Consider the following 21977-nt stretch of genomic DNA (forward strand, 5'->3'; position numbering starts at 1 on the left):
TTTCCAAATCAGTAATCAGATTAAAGTTACTTCTCCAAGTCACTGTGCGTTACTATTATTTTTGCATTGTGAGTCAATAGCAGCATTAAATTTGGTCCGTGGGCAGGAGGTCGGGGTTCAGCTGAACTGTGGACTTTTCCCACTTTCAGCGAGCTGTGAGCTTTTCATCCGCGGTTTTCTGCAGCAGCTACGACTCGTCTTCACCTCTTAAAGCGCGGTGACAACAGCACACCTGCACTGAGCTTTACAAAGACATTTTTATGCTTTTTTTTTTCCTCCTTTATTTAGAATCCTGAGCTGCTCCATCTAAAACAGCTAAAAACAGCTGATCCTCCGCGACGTGTCAACAACTAACACTATTTTCCACTCAAATGCACCTAAACTCTTTCTGAGGACCACATAATGTGAAAACACAAAACTTTCTTACCTGTAAATCTGGTCATGTTTTCTGCCTAAATAAATGTTATCCATTCTTTGTGCTCAAATGTCAAAGTAGGGGTGAATCCAGACTGAATGGGGTCGTGGGGCAAGGATGTGCCCCCCCCCCCCCCCCCCACAACATGTCTAGATTAAAGGTCCAGTTTTGAAGCCTTTTTTTTTTTACTACAACAAGTAATGTTTAGAGAATTTAAATGGTAGAAAAATGTTAGAAAGAATTTAATAGATTTATAAACACTGCAGGTTAGAAATTGCAAGTTTTACTGTTACCGTGCTGTCAACAGTTAAATATGAGGTCAAGAAAGATGTTTTTATTTTACTTTTTATAAAACAAGTATTTGTTTTATAAAAAGTTAAAGCATTTTCATTCAAGTCAAGAAAGGGTGACTATAAAGTGAGTTTTAGCAAAACAAGTATCACTGTCATGTTGAGGTGGCAGAGGGCTGTTGTCGGCAGCTGGGGAAAGTAACTAAAAAAAAGTAACTAGTAATCTAACTTAGTTACTTTTACAACTGAGTAATCAGTAAAGTAACTACGTTAGTTTTTCAAGGAGTAATCAGTAATTGGATTACTTTTTCAAAGTAACTGTGGCAACACTGGTCCACTTAATGTATAATTACTGAGAAATAAGCAGCTCATACTTTTAATGTCCACACCAAAGTAAATTGTGAGGAGAACCACTGTGCAGTCCCCAAAAATATGATTTAATAAACACCTGAACTGATGTGGTGCTTCGGGCTCAAACAGAGATGTGGTTTCAGGTGTCTTTCGTCACCCGCGGAGCCACGTGGGTGAAGCTATAAACCTCAATCTCATATTTTGACCCAAACCCAGAAGTGCAGTTCCTTGACTGGCCACTTGAGGTTGGCTAAAAAACAGAGCACTTTCCCATAACACTCCATGTTAACATGTCCAACTGATGATGTTGAGGTTCACAACTGATGATGTGTCAAACTGTTGGATCTAATCTGGTGGTCAAAGCAAAAATAATTTTGTTCTGGCAAGAAGAGTGCTGAAGCTTCAGATTGTAACACCAAGTCCTCCACTTATGAGTACAGTATTAATTGTTTCTGTTTGACACTGTTGCTTTTCGTCCCGCACATGGACGAGTCATCAGCGATACAAGGATGTTACATTCAGCTTAAGTTATTGATCCGTTCAGATATCGTCAACATTTGTGCAAGATGTCGGACTTGGGAGGTTGGATGACAGTCAAACGCAATGCTGATATCACGAAAACGATGCAAACTATAAGGAACCGTCAAGACAGAAAGCAAATCAGAATACTGACAAACTGATATTGTCGTTGGGATTCTTACACATTTTTCAAGTTTGAAAATTCTGATGAAGTACCAGCTGCAGGAACAAAGCTGGACGATGGTTAAATGATGCCTCTGAAAGTCCAGAATTCTTGTTTCGTTTGGGCTTAGCTGTCCTTCGTTAGTGCAGAGTGACTGGGGCTCTATGTGTGACACAAACCAGGAGTATAAAAGGAGTTCCCACTGCGTGTGTGCAGCATATCGCAGCACAGTACTGACAGAAGACATTTTGAAGATCATCAAACGGCATTCTGACGTCAGTGTACATGTATTAGCACAGCCGAAAAGGCTTTGTGCCTCTCCTCAGCTTCTGCCATGTGCCTGTGGAAGTCCAACACCCTCAGTTGCTGTGGTGGTAACAGCCATCTTCTTCCTTTCTCCAATGCTACCTGCTACATGATCTCCCTAATACAGTAGTGTTCAGAATAATAGTAGTGCTATGTGACTAAAAAGATTAATCCAGGTTTCGAGTATATTTCTTATTGTTACATGGGAAACAATGTACCAGTAGATTCAGTAGATTCTCACAAATCCAACAAGACCAAGCATTCATGATATGCACACTGTTAAGGCTATGAAATTGGTCTATTAGAAAAAAAAAAAAAGTAGAAAAGGGGGTGTTCACAATAATAGTAGTGTGGCATTCAGTCAGTGAGTTTGTCAATTTTGAAAATGGGACATTCAAGACATTGCTCAGAAGAACAGCATAGTTTGATTAAAAATTTGATTGGAGAGGGGAAAACTTCTTAAGCATTTTTCTTTATTTGCCTCTCACATATGCATGGAAAAGCTCCTCACCATATAACCATGTCCTTTAGGTGCTTCAGACTTCATTCAGTAAAATGGTTCTTGGGAGCATGAGCATGTCTAAAATCTTTTAGCTTCTGAAAGACCCCCGCTTTAAATCTGAAGCAAATATTTTTCTTCTTCTACTAAAGTGGATTAGAACTTTTGTGGTACACAGCACTAACTACTGGACAGGAGAAACCTAGCAGTCAATGTGACTCACTGATTTGAAAATGCAGGTCTTTCAACCAGATGTGTGGTGCCGTGACATGTCAATCATCTGTGTCCAATCAGATCTCAGGGAAGTCCAGTGAAACCCTGGCCTCCGCTCTAGCTCCACCCATGCCAGGAAGTGTTCAACATTTGACATTTCCTGTTTCACTGACTGAAAATTTGGCACCTCCTGTGTGAGTGTGAGCTTGCCACTGAGTTCCCGTGAGATCTCGTCTGTCGATCCAGGAAGTGTTTGACATTTGAATTTCCTGTTTTACTGTGGATTTGAAATGTGGCACTTCCTGTTTAGGACGCTCTGTATCATGAGCAAGCTTCGCGACGCTTCGCTTGTAATACGAGTAGCCAACATGAACATCCCCAAAATAAAGCTGTTTTCACACATTGCTCTCACTGTGTCCTTAAATAGACCCATTAAAATTAACAATCGTCTTCAACTCAGCCAAAAAAGAAAGAAAGAAGGCCCAGACACACACATGTTTATTTGTGACATTAAACTCTGAAATTAAAGCAAAGTACTTGTAGGAAAACGTAAACAAGCTCCTTCATCCACACGCTTCACCTCCAACTTTATATGACCTGTTTTTCTCGAAGCTTGTTCCGTCCCTGACCAAAAATAGTACATGCAAAATGTATCAAGTATACTTCAGTTTAGTCCACCCACCACTTTAATCATATCTTAGATCTTGTTCTGACTTATGGTATGGAAATTGAAGACTTAACAGTATTCCCTGAAAACTCCCTTCTGTCTGATCATTTCTTAATAACATTTACATTTACTCTGATGGACTACCCAGCAGTGGGGAATAAGTTTCATTACACTAGAAGTCTTTCAGAAAGCGCTGTAACTAGGTTTAAGGATATGATTCCATCTTTATGTTCTCTAAAGCCATATACCAACACAGTACAGAGTAGCTACCTAAACTCTGTAAGTGAGCTAGAGTATCTCGTCAATAGTTTTACATCCTCATTGAAGACAACTTTGGATGCTGTAGCTCCTCTGAAAAAGAGACCTTTAAATCAGAAGTGCCTGACTCCGTGGTATAACTCACAAACTCGCAGCTTAAAGCAGATAACCTGTAAGTTGGAGAGGAAATGGCGTCTCACTAATTTAGAAGATCTTCACTTAGCCTGGAAAAAGAGTCTGTTGCTCGATAAAAAAGCCCTCCGTAAAGCTAGGACATCTTACTACTCATCACTAATTGAAGAAAATAAGAACAACCCCAGGTTTCTTTTCAGCACTGTAGCCAGGCTGACAAAGTCAGAGCTCTACTGAGCCGAGTATTCCTTTAACTTTAACTAGTAATGACTTCATGACTTTCTTTGCTAATAAAATTTTAACTATTAGAGAAAAAATTACTCATAACCATCCCAAAGACGTATCGTTATCTTTGGCTGCTTTCAGTGATGCCGGTATTTGGTTAGACTCTTTCTCTCCAATTGTTCTGAGTTATTTTCATTAGTTACTTCATCCAAGCCATCAACATGTCTATTAGACCCCATTCCTACCAGGCTGCTCAAGGAAGCCCTACCATTATTTAATGCTTCGATCTTAAATATGATCAATCTATCTTTATTAGTTGGCTATGTACCACAGGCTTTTAAGGTGGCAGTAATTAAACCATTACTTAAAAAGCCATCACTTGACCCAGCTATCTTAGCTAATTATAGGCCAATCTCCAACCTTCCTTTTCTCTCAAAAATTCTTGAAAGGGTAGTTGTAAAACAGCTAACTGATCATCTGCAGAGGAATGGTCTATTTGAAGGGTTTCAGTCAGGTTTTAGAATTCATCATAGTACAGAAACAGCATTAGTGAAGGTTACAAATGATCTTCTTATGGCCTCAGACAGTGGACTCATCTCTGTGCTTGTTCTGTTAGACCTCAGTGCTGCTTTTGATACTGTTGACCATAACATTTTATTACAGAGATTAGAGCATGCCATAGGTACTAAAGGCACTGCGCTGCGGTGGTTTGAATCATATTTATCTAATAGATTACAATTTGTTCATGTAAATGGGGAATCTTCTTCACAGACTAAGGTTAATTATGGAGTTCCACAAGGTTCTGTGCTAGGACCAATTTTATTCACTTTATACATGCTTCCCTTAGGCAGTATTATTAGACGGCATTGCTTAAATTTTCATTGTTACGCAGATGATACCCAGCTTTATCTATCCATGAAGCCAGAGGACACACACCAATTAGCTAAACTGCAGGATTGTCTTACAGACATAAAGACATGGATGACCTCTAATTTCCTGCTTTTAAACTCAGATAAAACTGAAGTTATTGTACTTGGCCCCACAAATCTTAGAAACATGGTGTCTAACCAGATCCTTACTCTGGATGGCATTACCCTGACCTCTAGTAATACTGTGAGAAATCTTGGAGTCATTTTTGATCAGGATATGTCATTCAATGCGCATATTAAACAAATATGTAGGACTGCTTTTTTGCTTTTTTGCATTTACGCAATATCTCTAAAATTAGAAAGGTCTTGTCTCAGAGTGATGCTGAAAAACTAATTCATGCATTTATTTCCTCTAGGCTGGACTACTGTAATTCATTATTATTATCAAGTTGTCCTAAAAGTTCCCTGAAAAGCCTTCAGTTAATTCAAAATGCTGCAGCTAGAGTACTAACGGGGACTAGAAGGAGAGAGCATATCTCACCCATATTGGCCTCTCTTCATTGGCTTCCTGTTAATTCTAGAATAGAATTTAAAATTCTTCTTCTTACTTATAAGGTTTTGAATAATTAGGTCCCATCTTATCTTAGGGACCTCATAGTACCATATCACCCCAATAGAGTGCTTCGCTCTCAGACTGCAGGCTTACTTGTAGTTCCTAGGGTTTATAAGAGTAGAATGGGAGGCAGAGCCTTCAGCTTTCAGGCTCCTCTCCTCTGGAACCAGCTCCCAATTCAGATCAGGGAGACAGACACCCTCTCTACTTTTAAGATTAGGCTTAAACCTTTCCTTTTTGCTATAGTTAGGGCTGGATCAGGTGACCCTGAACCATCCCTTAGTTATGCTGCTATAGACTTAGACTGCTGGGGGGTTCCCATGATGCACTGAATGTTTCTTTCTCTTTTTGCTCTGTATGCACCACTCTGCATTTAATCATTAGTGATTGATCTCTGCTCCCCTCCACAGCATGTCTTTTTCCTGGTTCTCTCCCTCAGCCCCAACCAGTCCCAGCAGAAGACTGCCCCTCCCTGAGCCTGGTTCTGCTGGAGGTTTCTTCCTTCCCACTGTCACCAAGTGCTTGCTCACAGGGGGTCGTTTTGACCGTTGGGGTTTTTACGTAATTATTGTATGGCCTTGCCTTACAATATAAAGCGCCTTGGGGCAACCGTTTGTTGTGATTTGGCGCTATATAAATAAAATTGATTGATTGATTGATTATGACTTGTTGAACTTCATCCCCTCTAAGATTGTAGGATTTAACCAAAGCGGTTATGTCAATAATGTACTGGGCTACATCTTCTCGTGGGGGAGTTACACCTTCCACAGCTGCCTTAACGTCTGCTTGTGTCCAAGTTCGGTACACAAGAATAGTTCTTGGTCCTGACGTATGTGGATTTGCCACATGAATCATTGGATAGACTCCTGATCCACCTGGTTCCTGATCAGCCGGTGGGGCTGATGGTCCAGGTTGATTTTCTTCATCTTTTAGTGTTTTGGATCGTGTTCTCATGACGTGTTGTGTAGGGTCTACATATGATGGGGGTTGTCCCTGCGGTAAATCTGGATAGAGTTTATTCTCCTTTATTTCAGCTTCTGGCTGACTGTGTTTTGTAGTATCCAATTTTACTACCATTTCTACTTTTGGAGCCGCAGGCCCTGTCTCATTATCTTCTTGTCTGTGAAACATCACGTTCCCCTGCTCCTTATCATTTACTGTTTCTTTCTGTCTTTCCTTTGCTTCTCTAAGGCCCTTCTTTCGTTTCTCAACTTCTCTTTCCCATGCTACAATTTCACCTTGACCTTCTTTTTCTCACTTGTTCCACACTTTTTCTCAATACTGTTCATTAGTTTAGTTAATGACTCTTTCTGCAGGCGTCCATCAAATCCATGATCTTTTATCCACTTATCTAAGTGTTTTGTTGAATTTGGATCAATTTTATTCATGTATATCCAATCTTTTGTTTTTAGATCGTCCCGGGACTTAGGTCTCTCATTTTTACTGTTAGATTTTCCCACTTTGTGTTTTCAGAACGTTTTAGACCAGTGATGGTTTTGCCCCTACAGGGTCCTAATCCACTGGTGTTGTTACAATCACAGGGTAGTAATCAACTATTCTGAGAAGTGCGTTCCCTTTTGCCACCCCGGAGGGCACGGGAAGGCCTTGCCTTTGCTTCTTCTCAAAACTTACTACTTACTTTCCTGTGAGATTTTCATAGAGGGGAGTCGAAGTGACTCCACACTCTCACTCAGTCACTTTTATTACACTCACACACAGTTATTTTATTTACACAAATACATAGAAACACTTTTAATAACCGTACGCGTATTCTTAGGTCAGGGGAGCTCGCCCTCCCGTGGAATTTAACTAATGTCCTGCATTAGGGGACTCCACCATTCCTGCGAGGTTTAACTGCCTTTTCACTGTGCACTTATTTCCCTGTTTAACCGTGACTTTCTGTCACTATTTCAACATTTCTATTTTACGCAGCCTACTGCCACCATTCACAACAACAATTTTATCAGAATCAAATTCTATACTCACACTCCGTCGGTCTCTTTCCCTCTCGGTGATCCCGTCAACCTTTCAGATCCCAGCCAACGGATTGAGCCAGTCCCGTCAAAGGGTCTGAGTTACCTTGGCCAAGGATTTCTCTGGTGTCGATCACGCTCGCTGGATCCGTCAGGTCTGTTGGGATCCCGGACGAGCCCCCAGTCTTTGTCGGGTTTAGAATACTGTATCTTTGATAAGAGGAAGAGACAACCAGGCAATAAAACAAGTGAGAGATAGAATTCAATTTAAGCTCGCGAGGAGTGCAGTCAGGCTGTACACCAAAGCTACACTAAAGTCTGGCCTGCGCTCCCGCTCTTTTTATTTAGGACTTCCCTACATACATGGGCGGTACAGCTCCTGAGGGGAAGAGTGATAGCGCGTGAGCTGTTGCCGCAGAACTGCTGATTGCACAATACATTCAGGATGTTCAGAACCTTTTTAATCTTGGGCTCGGTTAAGATGTGTTTAAGACATCTAACGATTAATCACACTTCTTCTGACAAAAGGACTGATGTATCACAATCACACTGTGGTTGGAACATTCAATTCTCTATTCTTTATCTTACTGCTCAGCTTCGGCTGCGTCCTGCATGAGTCATCTTCACATGTCCTAAAAAGAGCTTAGCGTGCACACAGAGATACCACAACTTGCAGAAACATGTCATGTCACATATCTTAAGTAACCTTCACCCATCACATCAGTACAATACACTTTATCAGAGCAGAGAGAACTACATTCTACCAGAGCAGAGAACACAAAACATGCATGATAAAATAAAACAGTGTATCTACAGAATAACTCCAACAACCAGTCTCATCCAATGGAAAAGTGACTGTCTTTTATGACAAAGAGATCCTAGCAGGAAGACATATCGAAGGAGGTGCAGTAAAACCTGATATTGTCATTTGGAACAAGCAAGAGAAGACAGCAAAAATTATTGATGTGACAGTCCCCAATGACTATGGCCTGAATAGAGCTGAAAGGGAGAAAATCACAAAATACCAAGACCTTAAAAATGATCTACGAATAATGTGGTCATTGAAAGAAATTGATATCATACCAGTTGTGGTGGGAGCAACAGGGCTTATGAAGAAGAACCTGAAGAAATATCTTGAGGCAGTCCCTGGTAAAGCAGATTGGGATCCTGCAGAGGCAGACCACACTCCATTAGACCATGATAGTCAGGAATTGGAAGATCGATTGGCCGCACTACTGCTGAGAATTAAGCAGAAATACCAGCAGAAGTCAAATTACACAGAAATAAATCGCACAAAACAGAAAGATGATGAACCATTCGAAGACTATCGACATCGAATGGAAAAAGTTTTTAAAGTGCACAGTGGTCTTCTACCACTGAAAAATGATAGCGTGTATGAACAACAATTGAAAAATGCACTCCATGCCAACTCCAGATCAGATATCCGAGCATGGGTAGACAAACACATGATAACGCTCCCAACAGCTGGGTTACAAGAGTATGTAGACCACGCCATACACGCAGAAAGAAATCTAAAAACAAAAAAGTCAGCCCCAAAAAGGAAACAGGTGACTACCTTCTATTCTGATGAGTCTGAATGGCAGGAAGGCCAAGTCTTTTTTCAAGGCAGAAAATTCGGACCACCTCGTGGGCGGGGCCGTTTTAGAGGCCCACCCCGAGGACGTTTTCAATCAAACCCACAGAGGCAATGGAAGCAGGACAGGCAAGGAAATTGGCAGGGCCAAGGCCAGTCAGCTCCCCCAAAGCCCTGGGCTGGAAGGTCAAATGAGTGTTGGGTTTGCGGCAAATTAGGACATTTCGCCAAGGACTGCCCACAAAGAACACAGAATCCGCAATGACTAACCGCCCGACAAGCAACATCAACGGGACCTTTAGTCCCTGAGGCAGATCTAAACCTTCAAGATCTGCTGATGAGTGATGTACCTAAACCGGAAGTGACTTTAATGATGAATGGGAAGCATGTTGTTTTCCTATGCGATTCGGGCGCATGTAAAACAACATGTTGCTCATGGCCGGTAGGGTTACAGCCCAGTGATGAAACATTTTGGGTAAGAGCAGCCAATGGGAAGACATGTGCTGTCCCTGTGTCCCAACCCGTGTGGAGTCGGGACCCAGAAGGGAAGTCATGTTGCATCTCTGTACTGATGATGCCCCAATGTCCGGTTAATCTTCTCGGACGAGATGGTCTAACTGCATTGGGACTGTCTCTAGTGTCGGACAATGGACTGTTGCGAGTAAAACGACAACATCAGCTGCAGGTCTTTACTTTAGGCTCAAATTACGCCCTAAACTGCTACTATTATTATTTTCTGAAACTACGAGATGCTAGCCCCACCTCTTTTGGTGCATCTGTTCTGTCGTTTGCTAAAACATTGTTGTCTCATCCTGAACAAACACATGAACCGGAAGATCTCCATGTCACATTGTGGTTCAAGGGTACTCCAGGACCGGACGGTAACTATGAGAGCCTCTTGGAGGAAGTAACCCCAACATCTGCAGTAGCAGACTGTATTTACCATGATGGGAAAAATAGAGCTGCAATTGCGGTCTCTCATGTTCCTCCAGAAATTCAGAGATTACATAGGACTGGGACTCCCTTCCATGTGTCCCTCTTCAAACCATATCTCGTGACTTGGCAAAGCCTAGGGTTTATGGTCAAAGAGGGCATAAATGCAACCGATTGGGTTGAATCCCATCCAGGGAGTGGAGAATTTTTCAGTCCTTCCATCCGTCTATTCTGTGTACTCCTTCTCCATAGAACGGATTCGGAAGCAGGGAGGTGTATTGCCCATTGCGATAATCCTCAACAGACAGCATGATCATATTTATTGAATCCAGAGGATGAGCAGAGGTTGGTGGAAGTTCCACCTACCCTCTGGTCCCAAGGACCCTCTGATGTAGGGCTAGTAAAAGGAGCCCTACCAGTGCAAATTAGACCAAAAACGGAATATCGCCCATGTGTCCAGCAGTACCCTTTGAGACCCGATGCGACGGAAGGGATCCGACCGGTAATACAAGATCTATTGAAGGCAGGAGTCTTGATCCCCTGCCCCGATTCACCATGTAACACACCTATCTTTCCGGTAAAAAAGGCTCCTCCCTCCGTAGGTTGGAGAATGGTGCAAGACCTAAAAGCTGTCAACAATGCTGTTGTTCAAAGAGCTCCTTGTGTCCCGGATCCGTACACGTTGTTAAATTCGTTGCGACCAGATGCTAAAGTATTTACTGTCGTTGATATTAGTAATGCTTTCTTTTCTGTCCCGGTTGATCCAGACAGCCAGTTCTGGTTCGCTTTCACATACGCAGGACAAAGGTATACATACACACGATTGCCACAAGGATATGCTGAAAGCCCAACCATTTATTCGCAAGTAATGTCAGCTAGTATGGCCAAATTTGTACCACCAGGTGGTAGCCAGATTTTCTTGTACGTAGACGACATTCTGATAGCCTCTCATGACAAAGATACCTGCATCACAGACACTTTGGCCACCTTACATCACCTAGCCAGGGAAGGACATAAGGTCAGCAAGAACAAATTACAGTTGTAGTCCCCGACAGTAAAGTATTTGGGACATGAACTGAGTGCACAAGGACGCACTATTGTTCAAGACAGGAAGACGGCTATTCTCCAGGCACCCAAGCCATTAACAAAAAAGCAGATGATGTCCTTTTTAGGCATCACTGGCTACTGCCGTAGCTGGATTCCAGATTATGCGCAAATTACGTCTCCTCTCTTGAAATTAATGTATGACGAAAGTATATCCATGTCAACAGCATTGAAGTGGACCCCAGAGGCGGAAGCGGCATTTGTGCAAATCAAACAAAGTCTGGTGTCTAGCTCGGCTCTAGCCCTACCAAATTATGACAAACCATTTGTTCAAACTGTCGATTGCAAAGGTCATTTTATGACTTCTGTATTGACGCAGCAATATGGAGAAAGGCTTCGCCCGGTTGCCTACTATTCTTCCAAATTAGACACTGTTGCTTGTGCACTTCCTCCGTGCGTACGTGCAGTAATAGCAGCCTCTATGGCTATAGAGAGTTCTGCCGGAGTTGTGCTTTTCCATTCATTAATACTAAAGTACCCCATGCAGTGTCAGCATTGCTGCTACAAACAAATATGACATTTCTGTCTCCAGCACGTCATCTTTCTTGTATGGCTACGCTCCTATCTCAACACCATTTGACTATTGAACGCTGCACAACATTAAATCCTGCCACACTCTTGCCCATCCCAGTGGATGGAGAACCACATGACTGTGTGGAGGAAGCCCAACGAGTATCTAAATGTAGACCCGATTTAAAAGATACATCTCTTTCAGAGGGCACAGTGGTATTTGTGGACGGCTCCTCAAAGAAAAATCATCTAGGAGAAACGATGACTGGGTACGCGGTAGTGACACATGATAGTGTCCTACAAGCTGTCAAGCTACCTGCTAACATGTCGGCACAAGCGGCCGAACTGGTAGCTCTCACCGTAGCCTGCCAAATTTTCAGAGATCAATCTGTCACAATCTATACTGATAGCCAATACGCATTTTCCACGGTGCATGTGTTCGCTCAACAGTGGAAAAATCGTGGAATGGTCACTTCAACAGGGAAGCCTGTCACACATGCCACTCTGCTCACCAAATTATTAGAAGCAGTCCAGCTACCCAGTCAATTGGCTATTTGTAAATGTGCAGCGCATACAAAAGGGATTGATCTTATTTCCCAAGGTAATGCGTTCGCTGATGAATCTGCAAAAGCTGCTGCTGAAGGCCATCTTCATGTGGTTGCTGATCCTAACACACTTACAATTGATAAAGCAACTGAAGTAACACCTGATCTCTTGGTAGAAATGCAAAATCAAAGCCCGGACAGTGAGAGGAAATTATGGGAAAAACATGGAGCCGTCAAAAACAAGGACGGTCTCTACATGTGACCCCTTAACAAACCTGTGTTGCCCAAAAATTTGTATAAATGGGCAGCTATTTCAAGCCATGGTGTTTCCCATGTCTCGACAGGGGGGATGATTAAACAAATCGAAACAGTGTATACAACATTTGGATTTAATAATTTTTTCAAAACAATTTTGTAAAGCATGCATGATATGTGCAAAACACAACGTGCAAGGGAATTTGAGACCTCTACGAGAAAAGTTCCCTGAACCACAATATCCATTTCAGACCATACACATGGATTATATTCAATTGAACAAAAGTGAAGGGAAAGAATTTTGTTTGGTCATTATTGATGCATTTTCAAAATGGGTCGAGATCTTCCCCACAAAACATGCAGATGCATTAACAGTGGCAAAAGCACTGTGCAAAGACATAGTACCTAGGTATGGTATACCAGAAAAAATATATAGTGACAATGGACCGCATTTTGTAAACCAAGTTGTGAGAAACATTGGACAACTGTTTTGCATAAACCTAAAAAACCACTGTGCATATCACCCGCAAAGCGCAGGACTAGTGGAAAGAATGAATGGGACAATTAAAAATAGGCTAAAGAAGGCGATGGAAGAAACAAACAGACCATGGACACAGTGCGTGGACTTAGTAAAAATGTATATAAACATCACAAGTACAGCAGGATTAACACCATATGAGACCCTTTTTGGCCGACCGTATAGATTACCTCAGTTCAGAAATCCATGGGAAATACCAAAAGAAGCAAACCTAGCTGATTATACGAGAAAGATGCTGGAAAAGCAAAAGGACAGGACCTCAAACATTGATGATCCCATCTCTCCACAGGACGACCTTAAAGTGGTACCTGGAGACTGGGTACTGATAAGAAGCATCAAGAGGAAACACTGGCACTCACCTAAGTGGGAAGGTCCATTCCAAGTACTGCTCACTACACCCACAGCCTTAAAAATAGGAGAAAGACAAACGTGGATACATTTAACACATTGTAAGAAAGTGATCTCTGTAAACCCAGTGTAAGTACGGAAAGTGAGCAAGTCTGATAATAGTGTGTGGCTCTGGTGTTAAGATCAAGGGCAGACACGAAAATCAGCAGAAGAAATTACAAGCCACTGACCAGAAACGTAGGACACTGACTTTAGGGAGATCCTGACTATGTCGCGCCATACACCATTATGGATGAAAACAGCATTGTGCTGCTGGGCATTAGTGTTAGGAGCCATAACAGTCACTATATGGGGAATGCACGTGTGGACACCATTAATGAAAAAGGGAATTGACTTTGGGGAAGTAGAGAACATCACAACCAGAACAGACGAAACTACAAGTGGAAATTCAATCCGCCGCGTTAAACGATATGTGGTTACCTCAAAGGGAGTAACCTGCTACAATCATGGGAGGCAGATACTATGCGGACTAAATCCTTGTGAAGACCAGGAAACATCCTACCAATGGTTTTATGCCTGTTACACCACGCCCAGGATCTATTATGTTGTACAGATACCCTTTTTGGCCCTCAGACAAGATAGCTGGATTGGTGATCCTGGACAATGGCTGGCTTATGATTTCTACATGACTACGGGTTTTCCCCGTGCCAGTCATTGGTGGGGAAATACCTTTCTGACGAATGGCTACCCGTCCGCCTGGCCACAAAATTCCTATGGGTGGACAGACGAAGCGTATAGTTGGAAAAATATCATATCAAACCTAACAGTCAGCGGCCGAACCAAAACAGTGACATTCACAATAAACTCGTTAAAATTCCCGATAAGCAGACCAATCGAACGGATATGTCACACGTTTGCACTGTGTGCATACAAAGCGGGTATGATCCTTGCTGGAAGATTGTGCTATGCCCAAAGACACCAAATACAAATGCCTCAAGAGACACCACGAATCAAACAATACTGGGTGACCTTCTCCCCGGACCGGGGTCTGTAAGAGCCAAGCAGGCCCGCTTGCATAAAGGGCCTCTGTCAGCAGATGATTGGTTTTTGGTAACTACGGGAATTAGCGGACAAAATAACAATTGGCTCCTGATGGCGGAGCAAGCAGTAAAATCCACAAAACAGGATTGCGTAGTATGTATGGGGCCCCGACCAATTTTACAGGTGATTCCAGCAGCGATATCGGACGACTGCCTATTGGTGGTAATGAAAAATACAACAATACACCGAAACCACAATTGTTCAGTATGGGACCACATTTACCCCGTTGCGGCTGCGGTAAAAAACAAACCAATATTCTCAGAAAAGGTAGCTTTGGGAAATTTCTCCTGTATCAAACTGCCCGGAACAGGGAAACCACTGGGAAATCTGAACGAGACTAAGTGGTGTAGTCGAATAATACAGATAAACGGTTCATTTGTACCAGTCAGCCAAAGTGACGTGTGGTGGTGGTGTGGAGATAATAGAATTTTTGACAGATTGCCTAGGAATGTGTCAGGCTACTGTGCTTTAGTGTCCCTACTCCTCCCAGTAAAAGCCATTCCCATTTTAGCCAAGGACTTGCTGACGCACCTAAAGTCTGTGGTGCCTGAAAATTGGCATAGAGTAAAAAGAGATTGGAAAGGAGTGGGAGATCCAACATATATTGACGCAATAGGAGTCCCCAGAGGAGTGCCTGATGAGTACAAACTGGCTGATCAGATAGCAGCTGGATTTGAATCCTCCATCTGTTGGTGGTGCTCAATTAATAAGAACATAGACAGAATAAACTACATCCACTACAACGTGCAGAAATTGGGAAATTGGACAGAGGAAGGTTTTAAAGCGGTACATTCCCAACTGGCAGCCACCTCACTGATGGCCTTCCAGAACCGCATAGCCCTGGACATGCTACTCACTGAGAAAGGAGGAGTCTGTGCAATGTTTGGAGAACAGTGTTGCACATTCATACCGAACAACACAGCAGCCGATGGAAGCCTTACCCAGGCCCCTGAGGGCCTGCGGACACTGAACAAGAAGATGAAGGATCACAACGGCGTTAATGCCGAATTCTGGGACTCGTGGCTGGACGTGTTTGGGAAGTATCGCACTTTGGTCTCCTCTGCGCTTATATCTATAGCAGTTTTTGCTGCAATTCTGACCTTGTGTGGATGCTGTTGTATTCCTTGTCTACGTGGTCTAGTCAATAGAATGATAACCACTGCTATCTCACCAGCCAGACAGGATTCAGCTCAGGCATACCCCCTTCTGGGTAACCATCCAGGCGATGACGATGATGAAACTGATGAAGAAGACGACTACGACCACTATCTTCCAGATCTGTTCCCTGATCCAGGTGATTATGGTGAACCTGACGATGACCTCAACACCAATGATAAGACCTCCCGAGTGTAAATGTATTCTTACCATTGTTTAATGACCCTGCAGCTGAAAATCTGAATAAGAAGTGGTTGCTTAGTAACAACTGTTTACTTTTAGGTGAAGATGTAATACCGTTGGAATGCATGATAAACAGGGGGGAAATGTTGGAGTTATTCTGTAGATACACTGTTTTATTTTATCATGCATGTTTTGTGTTCTCTGCTCTGGTAGAATGTAGTTCTCTCTGCTCTGATAAAGTGTATTGTACTGATGTGATGGGTGAAGGTTACTTAAGATATGTGACATGACGTGTTTCTGCAAGTTGTGGTATCTCTGTGTGCACGCTAAGCTCTTTTTAGGACATGTGAAGATGACTCATGCAGGACGCAGCCGAAGCTGAGCAGTAAGATAAAGAATAGAGAATTGAATGTTCCAACCACAGTGTGATTGTGATACATCAGTCCTTTTGTCAGAAGAAGTGTGATTAATCGTTAGATGTCTTAAACACATCTTAACCGAGCCCAAGATTAAAAAGGTTCTGAACATCCTGAATGTATTGTGCAATCAGCAGTTCTGCGGCAACAGCTCACGCGCTATCACTCTTCCCCTCAGGAGCTGTACCGCCCATGTATGTAGGGAAGTCCTAAATAAAAAGAGCGGGAGCGCAGGCCAGACTTTAGTGTAGCTTTGGTGTACAGCCTGACTGCACTCCTCGCGAGCTTAAATTGAATTCTATCTCTCACTTGTTTTATTGCCTGGTTGTCTCTTCCTCTTATCAAAGGTACAGTATTCTAAACCCGACACTGGTGCTGGCTCATACTCCCAAATGTGTCCCTCTACTTCCACCTCCAGTTCCTTGCATACTTTCCAATGTAGATATTTACAGATCTTGTTATGCCGGCTTGTGTAATGTCCGTCTGCCATGAGGATCTGACATGCTGATACTAAGTGGTTTACACTCTCAACAGCTGCATGACAGAATCGACATTGATCATTCTGTGAAATTCCTGCCATTTTTTTGAAGCCATCTGTTAGTAGTCCTTGATCTTGCGCTCCAACTATAATTCTTTCTCCATCAAAACCAAGTTCTCCATTTGTAAGCCACCGCATAGATCCTTCTTTGTCTATGTATTCCTTTTCGAGTTCTTCTTGGAATCGGCCAGCCCTTTTGTGCTGTTTCCATCTGTTCATTCAATGTTTTTGTTCTGTTGCTGTATTTTTCCCTGGCCTGTCTTGCTAGTGTCGTTGCAGGTGTCAGCTCATTGCTTTCTCTCTCTTGCAAAAGATCTCCGCTAATGTTTTCTGCCAATTTTATAATAGAGGTCTGTTGTGGCATGGTCTTAATATGGTGTTGTGTAACCTTTTTCAAACTTCTTGAGAACTCTTTAAGTACTGCCCAATACTTATTACAGATGCTCTATAAGCCTGGTTGATCTCCGTAAGACCTAAGCCGCCTTCTCGACGGGGGAGATATATTCTATCCATGCATTGGTTTCTGTATGTAATTTTATGTAGGGTGAGCATCTTCCTAGTTTTAGTATCTAACTTGTTAAGCTCACCCTGTGGCCAGTCTACTATGCCAAAGCCATAGCTCACCACAGGCAATGCAAACTGGTTTATGGCTGGGATCTTGTTCTTTGGTGTCAATTCTGATTTACAGATCTTCTTTAAGCGGTTTAAGTATTCTTGTGTTACTTTCTCTCTCATTTTTTTTATGCTCTATTGTAGTATTTTCTTCAATTCCCAAATATTTGTACGTGGAATCCTCAGCCAAATCTTCAATAGTGTTCCCCTCATCCAACTGTATATTTTCTGTGACCTGCTTCTTACCACCTCTGATTGTACATTTAGAGCATTTATCCAGCCAAAATTCCACACCGATTTCTTTAGAAAACATATGGACTGCCTCCACTAATCTCTGGAGTCCCCTCTATGAATCTGCAAATATCTTTAAGTCATCCAAGAATAGAAGGTGGCTCACCACCTGTTTATGTTTTCTTCCCCTACCTCCATCTAAATCATACCTGATGTCAAATTCCTTGAGAATCTTGCTTAATGGATCAATACTAAGACAAAAAAGGAGTGGGGAGAGACTATCTCTCTGGAATATCCCTCGCTTCACTTTTATGTGTGGGATTATTATCTGACCCTCTGTATGGCTTAGAATGATGGTGGTGTTCCACTTATTCATTTGAGTTTTCAAGAGAGATCTTACTTCCTTATTGATGTTATAAAGTTCTAGGCATCTCAAAATCCATGAATGTGGGACATTATCAAACGCCTTTTTGTAGTCAATCCAAGCCATGCTGAGGTTTCTCCTCCTTCTTTTGCAGTCCTCCAGGATAGCTTTGTCTATCAATAACTGGTCTTTAGCTCCTAATCTTTTTCTGAAACAACCTTTCTGTTCCTTCTCCAGGTAGCCACCAGTGTCCAGATCTTCATAAACGGCATCGGCTATAATTCCTGTCAGCCATTTGTAAGTTGTTGTTAAGCAGCAGATGGGTCTATACTTGTTGGGAAGCTGTGTTTCCTTGGTCTTTGGGAGTAGGGTTGTGTTCCCAGTCGATAGCCAGTCTGGTGTATCCTCTTTTCCGTTCAATATTTTTGTGAAAGCCGCGGCATAGTGGTGGTGCAATGCTGTCAGTCTTTTTAACCAAAAATTTGGGACTTTATCAATGCCAGGTGCCTTGAATTTTCAATAGGCGGCCACGTAGGGGTTAATTGAAGAATTACATAGGGGTCAAAATATAAAAATGCTCCAGTCATATTGAAAATCATACGACATTATTTGTCTGATTGTAAAGTTTTGTCAAGGATAGTCTAAACTATACCTTTTTGGAATCGTTATGATCAGACAAATATACACTTTTCAATATGATTGGAACAGTTTTAAATTTTGACCTCTGTGTGACCCCCATAGATCATGAGAGGTCAGCTCCAGGACAAGTCCACATTTTACAATAAGTATTAGTTAATTTAGAATGTGTGTGCCAAATTTCATGCTTTAGTCACAAAATGCACAATAATTTTGCCTCTCTGCTGCACTATTCTGGGACCAGACTTCCATCAAAGTCTCTCTCTTTTTTGCAAACCCGCATTTCTGCACACTTCCACATTTGCACTAACCGGGTCGACATGTCACACCTGGTAGCAAAGCCGGATATTAATGCTACCAAGTTACCAAGGAAACGTTCACTAGTTTGGGTTGTTGATGGGAGCTGTAGAAAATAATGGATTTTATTCATTCTAGTCATGCTGATTTGAATTACTATTGCAATGATTAATAAATTCTGGGATCAAATATAATTATTCTTCATCTGCTCATAACCAGAACTGATCTTACCCATGTACAACAGGTTACTGATGTTGACCTTTTAGTGCCAAGTGTTGGATCAAAATAAACCAAACCTCTACGTGCCAGAATACACTAATCACTGCCACCAGAATCCTTTCAGTTACCTTTGTTCATTTCTAAATTCAAAGTCCCAGCTGATCTTGAACAAAAGGAGTTGAAACATTGAGTTTGGTGACGTCACTTTCCTTCGGTAAGAAATTAGAGAGATTTTACAAAAATAAGGAGACGTTTTATGTGCATCTTTCATCAAAATCCTCCTCATCCTGTTGTGTAAGTATTGACAGAATCAATGGAGGAATACCAGATGAGGAAACTATTTGACGTTACAACATTTTATACAGCATGAGTAACACAAACAAAGCTGAGTGAACAAACCTGTTCTGTAGAATTGTGGAGGATTAAAAACAGCATCCAGCCCTTTACCTCTTTTGTTCTTTTCTTTTAAATGATACATTTCTTCTTCCTGGTCTGTGATCATTCCTTCATCAGCAGGTGTTAGCTGTAGTTTCAACATGTCCCTCAGCTGCTGGACCTCAGACATGTTTGTAAAAAGACTTTAAAACACACACAAAAAAGAAAGAGTCAATGACCAAGTGGAGGAAAGACTAAAAACAGGCTGATATAATCATTTGCTGCTGCTCTGCGGACCAGAATGACCAATCACAAGTGTGAGACAACACCGAACTGTCCCTGCGCTGGGACAGACGACCTAAAGCACAGGGATGCAAAATGAACATTGTGAAATCCGAGGAAAATTTGTAGGGGTTCTGGGGGGCGCAGGTCTAGGGCCCCAGAAACCAAATTAATTTTGTATCTAATGATACATTTTCAGCATCTCCTGGAAGAAAGAAATCTCAAAAGAATTGCATATTTAAATGATCCGATATTCAGTCTTTCATTTCAACTGTCAACAACGATGCTAAAATAACAGACTATGACATAGAAGTAGGACCCAGAATGATTTTCCTTTTAATTGTAATCCAAATTATGCATAAACTCAGAACAATTTAACTACATGAAATTCATGAAGACTGAAAAGACAATTAAACCATTTCAAAACCCACAGCTAAAGCTTGTAGAATATTTTGAAAAAGTCACATATTCTTGTGTAAATTTCTGTAACTCAATTCAAAGCCACAACGTTTCTTTTCCAATGAAAGAAAGTCTAGATTAATTAAGAAAAAAGTCAAACCTTTCTGAAATCCTGCTTGAACAGAGAGACTGGCATCCTGTCCTGGGTGTACCCCGCCTCATGCTCTATGACTGTTGGGATAGGCTCCAGCCCCCCAGAACCCTTAATTGGACTAAGTGGTTGAAGAGATATACAGTGAGGAAAATAAGTGTTTGAACACCCTGCGATTTTGCAAGTTCTCCCACTTAGAAATCATAGAGGGGTCTGAAATTTTCATCTTAGGTGCATGTCCACTGTGAGAGACAATCTTAAAAAAAAAAAAAAAAAAAAAAAATCCAGAAATCACAATGTATGATTTTTAAAAATAATTTATTTGTATGTTACTGCTGCAAATAAGTATTTGAACACCTGTGAAAATCAATGTTAATATCTGGTACAGTAGCCTTTGTTTGCAATTACAGAGGTCAAACATTTCCTGTAGTTTTTCACCAGGTTTGCACACACTGCAGCAGGAATTCTGGTCCACTCCTCCATACAGATCTTCTCCAGATCTTTCAGGTTTGGAGTTTCAGCTCCCTCCAAAGATTTTCTATTGAGTTCAGGTCTGGAGACTGGCCAGGCCACTGCAGGGCCTTGAAATGCTTCTTACGGAGCCCCTCCTTAGTTGCCCTGGCTGTGTGTTTGGTGTCATTGTCATGCTGGAAGACCCAGCCATGACCCATCTTCAATGCTCTTACTGAGGGAAGGAGGTTGTTTGCCAAAATCTCGCAATATATGACCCCATCCATCCTCCCCTCTATATGGTGCAGTCGTCCTGTCCTCTTTGTATGATGAGTATGAAGAGTATGATGTTTCCACCCCCATGCTTCACGATTGAGATGGTTTTCTTGGGGTTGTTCTCATCCTCTAAAACATGGTAAGTGGAGTTGATTCCAAAAAGCTCTATTCTGGTCTCATCTGACCACATGACGTTCTCCCATGCCTCCTCTGGATCATCCAGATCGTCACTGGTGAACTTCAAACGGGCCTGGATAAATGCTGGCTTGAGCAGGGGGACCTTGCTGCCCTACAGGATTTTAAACCATGACAGCATCATGTGTTACTAATGTAATCTTTGTGACTGTGGTCCCAGCTCTCTTCAGGTCATTGACCAGGTCCTCCTGTGTAGTTCTGAACTTTCTCAGAATCATCCTTACCCCACAAAGTGAGATCCTGCATGGAATCCCAGACCGAGGGAGATTGACAGTTATCTTGTGTTTCTTCCACTTTCTAATAAATAAACAACAGTTGTCTTCTACCAAGCTGCTTGCCTGTTGTCCTGTAGTCCATCACAGCCTTGTGCAGGTCTACAGTTTTGTCCCTGGTGTCCTTAACAGCTCTTTGGTCTTGGCTATGGTGGACAGGTTGGAGTGTGATTAATTGAGTGTGTGAACAGGTGTCTTTTATACAGGTAACACGTTCAAATAGGTGCAATTAATACAGGCAAAGAGTGCAGAATAAGAGGGCTTCTTAAAGAAAAATTAACAGGTCTGTGTGAGCCAGAATTCTTGCTGGTTGGTAGGGGTTCAAATCCTTATTTGCAGCAGTAACATACAAATAAATTATAAAAAAAAAAAAAATCATACATTGTGATTTCCGGGGTTTTTTTTTACATTATGTCTCTCACAGTGGACATACACCTAAGATGAAAATTTCAGACCCCTCCATGATTTCTAAGTGGGAGAACTTGCAAAACCGCAGGGTGTTCAA

The sequence above is a fragment of the Thalassophryne amazonica genome, unplaced genomic scaffold (assembly GCF_902500255.1).
Source record: "Thalassophryne amazonica unplaced genomic scaffold, fThaAma1.1, whole genome shotgun sequence".
In the NCBI taxonomy this organism is placed as follows: domain Eukaryota; kingdom Metazoa; phylum Chordata; class Actinopteri; order Batrachoidiformes; family Batrachoididae; genus Thalassophryne; species Thalassophryne amazonica.